The sequence below is a fragment of the Taurulus bubalis genome, assembly GCF_910589615.1.
Source record: "Taurulus bubalis genome assembly, chromosome: 6".
In the NCBI taxonomy this organism is placed as follows: Eukaryota; Metazoa; Chordata; class Actinopteri; order Perciformes; family Cottidae; genus Taurulus; species Taurulus bubalis.
In genome coordinates, this window is record NC_136594.1 from 22,206,203 (window position 1) to 22,214,586 (window position 8,384).

Sequence of the window (8,384 nt, forward strand, 5' to 3'; positions counted from 1 at the left end):
TGTCTCGGTGGAATTGAGATACTGTCTTGAGATGACATTTTAAGAGTGGGCAGTTCAAATAAACACAATATGTCAGTAAATGCAATTGCATGGTCTTTTACTGCATGTGTTTTAATAGATGTTGGACAATGATACAGTTTTGTGCCACGGAGCAATATTGATAAAAGGGTAAATTCATTCCATTGATCGACACATATAAGTAGATGATCTGTGTATACAGCTGCATTTAGCAAGACTTCTGTTAAAAGATACAGCTTTCCCATCACCTGGTCACATTCTCCCTCTTTTCCAGAATTGAACACGAGGTTTACACACAGAGACTGACTCCTCCGAGTGTCTCCTAGACATCAGCACTTTGTTACCGAGACGAATGAAGAAGGAACCTCAGCAGCAAAACAAATGGCGACGCAAATAAGTACATGCATGAAGGAATACAATTTATACATGAACAGTAAAAGAGGCATACTGTATCTTTTTTCTCTGTGTTGATGTAAAACAGAGGTAGAAAGCGTGTGAAGGCCACAAGAATGAGTCATTGTTTCTCAGCCTTTGGGTCACTTACCTTTCATTTGTGTGTCTTGTGAAACAAATAATGTTTTGTGTGTGTGTGTCTGTGTGTGTCTGTGTGTGTGTGTGTGTGTGTGTGTCTGTGTGTCTGTGTGTCACTGACAATCATCTTTCTTTTCCATGATTGCACGACCACTTCCGATGAAATGACTAATAAAGTTCCGACAAGACACAACAACTCAACTCAAGTGCTCAACTGTGTGAGAAAAACCCTCTGGAGCATACAATAGATGAAAGACTTTGCCCAGTGGCTATTGCCAAGGAGTGTGAACAATATCAGAAGCCATAATGACCTCATGGGAAAATCTATATGGACAGTATGAAACAGAAGAACTCTGCTGCAACACATCAAAGGCAGTGATACAAGTGTCAACTTGTTGCAGCCTTCACTTCTTCATGAATAGGCCTTCACTCTTTTGGCTCTCTATCTCACACACACACACACACACACACACACACACACACACACACACACACACACACACACACACACACACACACACACACACACACACACACACACAGAGAGAGAACGCTACACTTCTTCTTTTCCCTTCCCCTTGTTGATCAGGATGCCAGCATACACCCTCCGCAGTGAAAAGCCTTACTCGTAATTCCTCGTCATAATAATTCTGTAATCATTAACGCTCTGCACACAGGGACAAGTCTGACGGAAGGTCTTTATGCAGAGAAGCATCGTGAGGGATCGGAAACGACTTGAGCAGAGCTAAGGAGAAGCAGCAACCCTCCTGAGGTCAGTTCCACTCAAAAGGCATAACAAACGTGTCCACTGAACTCTGTTTCAATTTGATTGTTCTCCATGTTATAGTGAAATGCAAAAGAGGGACAATGGAGTACAAAATATTGCACACACTCGTCTGGCTTCTACCTGCTTTCACTTTTACAACACAAGGTAGGCTTGTGTGGAGGTATTTTACACACTTTTGTTGAGCAGAAATATTTATTGAAGTACCCTTGAAAAGGTTTGAGGAAGCGACAAGAAGCGTTGGTTTCCTTCACACCTCAGTATCTGTGTCTTTGTCAACAGAGTTGGTGAAACTAAGTGTTAGTCCCGGAATCGAGGCAGAGTGTGGCAAACAGGTCACCCTCAACTGCAATGTGTCATCGTCGCGAAAGGGACTATTAATCAAACACATGGAGTGGTTCCAGAGCGACACGTCTATCTGCTCAGTGCACGAGGAGGGAACAGTCAGAAAAAACAATCAGTCTCTGAGCGATTTCTATTGCGAGTACGAACACGGACAACTGTCCCTCATCTTCACGAGCGTGAAGCCACTTGAGAGAGGAAACTACACGTGCAAACTGAAGTCCAACCGGGGAGCTCGGAACGCAGATACGAGCGTGGAGTTACAAGGTCAGTGTCAGATACAAGCCGTGATACACCGTTCATAAAACTAAAACAAAGAGAATGGCTTCAGCCACTTCCTCAATTACAGAGGTGGCATAAGTCAAATTCTTTACATAAAAGTTCCCTGTGGCGTTTTAAATGTAAGGTATTCACATGTAGTGATACTATCTCATAATGTCAACGTAGTATCTCATAATTATGAGAGAGTAGTATCCTTAACTAGCTCATAATTTCGATTTATCTTATTTTTATTTATTTTCTTATCACAGGTCTGAAAATGGGCTTCCATACAAAGTGCACTGGGTGTATCCTTGAGGGCAAACAAATGGGTTGAATGCATTCCCTTCCTTATAAAACATTTGAGGAGCCGATTTATTATGTATTTTAAATCCTGTATCGGACTGACGGACATGCTTTGCGAGGATCATAGTGTACTATAATTACCATAGTTAAAATACATTGTAATCACATTATAGTGCATTATAATGTAATCATAAATTACTCTAAGTGGTCATTGTTTGCTTTAAGTTCAAGGTGTTGTTAGATTTAATGATATTTTCTTAATTCTATTGAAACAATGACCACTTGGAATAACTTGGAATCACAGTTTAGTGCAATATAAATAGAGTATAATGTGTTACAACTGTGGGGATTATAATGCACTATGATCCTTGCAAAACACATACCAGTGAGTGATTAGCATTATGATACTTGACCTTAGAAGTCATTATAAAATGCTTAATAACGTAATAGGATAATCGTTAGGAATATCTGTTATTGCTTATAACTGTGATTATAAAGTGCTATAAGCATATTTTAAAACATTGTAACCATGTTTATGATGCATTCTGTGGGTGTCATACAATGTGATAGCCTGTATCGGTTACATAGTTGCTCATAGGCTTTTCTCACATAGTCAATTCATTTCCTCGCCTCCTCTCTTCAAATCGTAGTCCCTCACACCTGAGGTGAAAGCGGAGGAGTCGTGGCAACAGGCTTAAACATCCTCGGGCCGTCATTTTAAAGCAACATAAATCAAAGATGACGTGTGGCACAGCTGCATCAGCTGTCCATTGTTTAGTTATACTGCTGGATTTGATGAACTCTGTCTGATGAGCATAACAGTGACAACATCTAAATTTATTTTTTCAAAATGTAATATTACAACGTGACAAGAATGTGTCACGCCAACTTGTATACATCAGAGATGTCAAAAATATTTTCGCAAAGGATAGACGAGGAGGCAAAAAATAGGGAAACGAGAAGAGCAAGTGGTGTTCTTCTTCACTGCCTTTGTTGGCTCATTGTTGTTTCTTGGTGCATTTCCGGCTCATGGTGGTCAGTACAATATCCTAGTGTGCACGTGCGTGTACTAGTGCACGTGAAATGAAAATTGAGACCCACTCATAAATGTCAGCTTCATAGCGCTGCTTGTGGTCCATTACTTCCAGTGGTAGGAAGTAGAATTTATTGTCAAAAAATGTAATATAGCTATATTTTTATTAGTTTGTAATCATCGGAAACTACAAATTGTTGTGTTTGCTCATGAAGAGCCCATCATATCTACATAGGGAGTGGGTCCTTTGTGTTGCAGCGCCATGTTTCTACAGTAGTCCAGAAGGGACAAGCCAGACACGGACTTAGAGAGGGCCTTTCCCGTTTTCTACGTTACCCGAAGGCCACCGTGGTTCTCATGCTTGAAAAAGGGAAGGGTGAGCCGAGGGGTATTCATTTGGTTGCAATCTGCAACCTGACCACCAGATGGCACTAAATCCTACACACTGCTCCGTTAAGTACAGCGCTTGAGTAACATTTGTTGTTAAGCCTAGTTTATGGTTCTCCGTCACGTCGACGGCATACCTACGCCGTAGCTACGCCGTCGACGCAGACCCCTACACCGTAGCCTGACGCGCACCTCCAAAGAATCCTATGTACGCGTCGCGTTGACGCGGACCACAAGCGCTGTGATTGGTCCGCTCAGAACGTAATTTCCGGCATTTGCTTTTTCCCAGCCTCGACCGGTTTAGTGGTCGTACAGACCACCTCCGCAAACGTCTTCTCTGTCGCCTGCGCTTCAACATTTCAACATCTTCAATATTGATGAGCTCCAACTTTAATGCAGCCGCTCCAACTTGGTCGCCATTGTTTACTGTGACCGGAATTCGGCTGTAACCACACAGCCACACAGGCACACCCCCCTGGCGGCATGGCGGTTAATTGCAGAGCAACGCGGTCCCTCGATGCAGAACTTCGAATGCTCAACGACGGCGTCACGTCGACAGCGTAGGTACGCCGTCGACCTGACGGAGAACCATAAACTAGGCTTACCTTGTACTTTACTTGAGTATATCTATTTCCTGCTACTTTATACTTCGATTCCACTGCAATTCAGAGACTGTGTGGTAAATTACAACTAGGCTTTATCACTAATAGGTAACATATTACCGTTGTATAGACCGATAATAACCACAACAAAGTTGTCAAGTTATAAAACATTTCTCTTCCTGTTTTTTTATCCCCCATCAGAGATAACACGTAATGGTTTATTCTCCTTCTCAACTGAAACAACTGCAGAGAATCTGAACCAAAAAGAAATTATTAATTCATGATTTCCAACTGCAAACTAATGGGATATATGGAAATGAGAAATCCACAACTACTTTTTTTAAATAATGTACTCACCTTAGTGGTTTATTGCTGAATAAACCATTTATTAATGACCTAATACACATTTTAACTGCATACCTGATCACTTTCTAATGAGGCACCAGGTATGAATTGATTTTGGTCTGCAGCTCTTTTGCTGAAATAAAGTGGTTGAATCAGCCAATCGGAGGATATTTCCTGATGAATTAATTAGCTGAATAGTATAAAGACAAAGCCAATTATGCTCATTAAAGACGAACACCAGCCAAATACATTTTCTTTTACAACTTTGCAAGCCAAAACTTGTCCTTTTATACTGGCTAATTTGGGTTGCATATACACCGTAAGACATTTTAAGTCAGTTCAACTTGCAAACGAAAGTTCACCTGCTGCCTTGAGAGATCTGGTTGACTCAACTTGAAATTTCCTTTGATTCAACTGATAAATTAAAGTTCATAAGGTTAATGTATCTACAACGTGCTAGCTGTCTCAACATTATGATTCAAGTTTTCAGAGTTGAGTGAACTGTTTGTCCCTTGTTGTTTGAACTTGATCCACCAAGCTTAAATGAAGCATGAAATAATGCAGGACAATTGTGGCCACATTAAAAATTGAACCAATAGCTTGTACTTCTACATTAATTACGTTTTATCAACTGCAGGACGGATCAAATAGGTCAACCATTTGTCTTAGAAGAAGTTCTAATTAGCTAATTAAACATTAACGCCACAAAGTATCTAAGCCTTTCCAGATCATTGACAAGCACGAGCTACATAGCTGTGTTACATTACTAACGTTACACATGCTATTAATTAAGAAAAATACTTAAAGTCATGATTTAAACTCACCTTCATGTGCCCAAGCGAAAATAATCCTCAGCGCTCTGTTCAGTTGGCTCTACTTGTTGCAGGTGGAAAGTAACGGTGAATTACTCCGCCTCATTCACTGGAGGTTGTCAGGTTAATAGAATCCCTCCGCCGGTGGAAATAGTCCTTTCTTGTTTACCACAAAATGCCTATATTTTCATTGGAATTTAAGTATATGACTTATCTGCAGTGTTTAACCAGTAGATTTTGGCCAGGCTTCACCCTGGCCATGGTTTAAAAAGTACAGTTTACCTAAAACACAAACATGACAGCATTTGCTTATTTAAATCCTCAACCCCGCCTTTTCCAGTCTTTTCTGGGGGTTTTTTTCTGATAACTTAAAGAGTCAAGTTTAATGAACACTAACAAATCTCAAAAAGTCAACACAAAGCATTATTGTAAGTTGAACTAAGTTTTAACTTGAACAGTTAAGTTGAAATCAAAAACTTGTCAGAGCTCTTTGAGTTAAAGAGAAGAAGTAAGTGGACATAACTAAACAGGGCTGTGATGTTTTACAGTGTATGCATTAATGAATGATTTCCTAGCTCATAAATACATCAGTTAAAATGTACAAATCTGCATGAATTACCAGAAAGCCTAATTACAATGTTTAATGTGGCAGCTGGTTGAGCGACTGTGAGCTACTTTCTGTACCGTCAGGTGGAACCAATTAGAATAAACATCCTATTTCCTCAACTCATAATGTGTTTTGTGTGTAAAATCTCAAAATGCAAAGTCTCTATAATTGTCAAATTAACTCATTTATTATAAAATGTGGCATGTATAAAGCAATGTACAACTGCAATTGCACAACAATAATTGAGTAAATTTGCACCCCCACCACTGCTCCGTTGTGATTGGTATGGATGGATATGGTCATGAAGATCAGGGTGGTTTGGAGGCTCGTTGATGTTTTCACATACAAAATGAAAACATTACCAGTTAAAAATGCTTCATTAAGGCTCATTTCTTCTTCTCGTCTTCCCCTCAGAATGTTGTGGGGTCGCTGAGGGAGTTTGGACAAAGGACCGACTCACCTGCACCTTCAACAATGTCTACCCGGATGGAGATGTGCACTGGTTTCACGGCTCCCACAAGCTTTCAGACAGGTCTGGAAACCAACACACCTCGAAACATGTGGACGAAGAGGGTTGGCTAACTATTCAAAGTTACCTGGAACGGAAGAGTCCACACGTGCCCCACAACTGTTCCTTGATGAGTACCGCATCTGGACGATACATTGCGAGCCATTTGGTACTGAATCCAGAGTCCCCGTCCAGATTTAGAACAGGGAACAAGAACAGGAGTGGAGTTGGATCACACGGACCTGTGTGGACACTTTTGTGTATTTCAGTCGTACTTGCTGCCACACTGCAATAATGGATTTGCTGAAGTACAGCCACATAATGGAGTGCGATGAGATATCTGGGTGAAGTGATGGTTAAGAATGATTAGGAACAATGAGGTACTGAGATTATTTTTCTCGAATGAGTTATCCTGCATGTTCTCATGGTTTATTCTTCTTCCTTTTAGCTCTTGACTGAAGTAGACAAGTAAATTACAGACTACTGGGAGGTCAATAATCATTACGCTGTATACAAATACCTTTGTTGTTTTGTTTCAATAGAGGGTCGCCGGTACATGCGCAGAGCTTGGTGTCTGCCTTACTCTCAAACACACACACACACACACACACACACACACACACACACACACACACACACACACACACACACACACACACACACACACACACACACACATTTCTGAGAGGGTTAAGATAAAAAATGTCTGCTGACAGGTGTGTCCACCGCGTGTCCTCTGGATGGTTGACTATGACTACGACGTGATTGCACGCTTTGAACACACAGATCTAAAAAAGATGGGCTCTGCCCAGGAATTTCCCTCAATCACATAGAAGCCTTTGTGTGCAACATTATGGATCCAGAAGCTCTCAGTGAAGCTATCGTGGATGGATGCTGCCCTCTGGTGAGCTAGCTGTGGTCAGTGTGGGATGATACTGTGGCTGCACTGTCCATGGAAGGCTGAATGGGTGCAAATAAAGGGTTGGTTCACTGATGATGTCCAGCTGGTCCGAGTTAGAAACTGTGTGTTTCGTTTGGTTTCACTTCGAAATGTGTCCTGGGTGCAGCAGGTCATATGTTTTCCTCTTCCCCAACGTCAACCATCTCGCAGTGCATCGTCCTTTAGAGGAGACATTTGAGAGCCTTTTTCCCGACCGAATGACTCTCTGCTAATGGTGTCACTAAATCGTTGCCACACAGGGGCAGGTTCAACTTTAGCAAGACGTTGCTGCAGCTGAGAGCCCGCTGGGGGAATGACTTTGAGATCACCTTGAATACTCCAGTGCACATAGATATAAACACACACACACACACACACACACACACACACACACACACACACACACACACACACACACAGTGGGCATTCTTGGTGTAGTGATCTCTCAGTGGCATACTTTTGAGAAATACTCCCACAGACGATTGTATTATCTCAAGACTAAATAACGCTTTCACAAACTGAGTGGTGATTACTGGATTATTCAAAATGGCTACATCTTTTTAATGAAGTCTTGATCAGCCTTAAAGGGAGCTGTCTGATTATCTATAACAGAATGCATGATTGTGAACACTATTGATTTTTGTTTCCATGTAGTGATTCTCAAAAGAAGTATACTGACTTAAACGTTTACAAAAAAATCCTACAAGTGATAACTGCTGTAAGCTTTTACAATAGATCCTTTAATTAAAGAGAAATACATAACATTTATGAATGAAATGCTTTGTGGTGGTTTTCTCTATTATAATATTTTTTTGTTTCTTCTCCTTGATTAACTGTGGCCTTTATTGTACCTCATTTGCCAAATTTATGAATGCAAATGTTAACGACTGCCACCTATAGAAGGCAGCAGG

The 8,384-nt window shown here is 40.9% G+C and overlaps 1 long non-coding RNA gene across 1 annotated transcript; it reads left to right on the forward strand.

Annotated features, from left to right (window-relative positions):
- Window positions 1-1,190: 1,190 nt before the first annotated feature.
- Window positions 1,191-1,708, forward strand: LOC306738429. The gene is made up of 3 exons (XR_013771018.1): window positions 1,191-1,321; window positions 1,397-1,480; window positions 1,616-1,708. It is a non-coding gene; the product is annotated as an uncharacterized lncRNA (long non-coding RNA).
- Window positions 1,709-8,384: the final 6,676 nt, after the last annotated feature.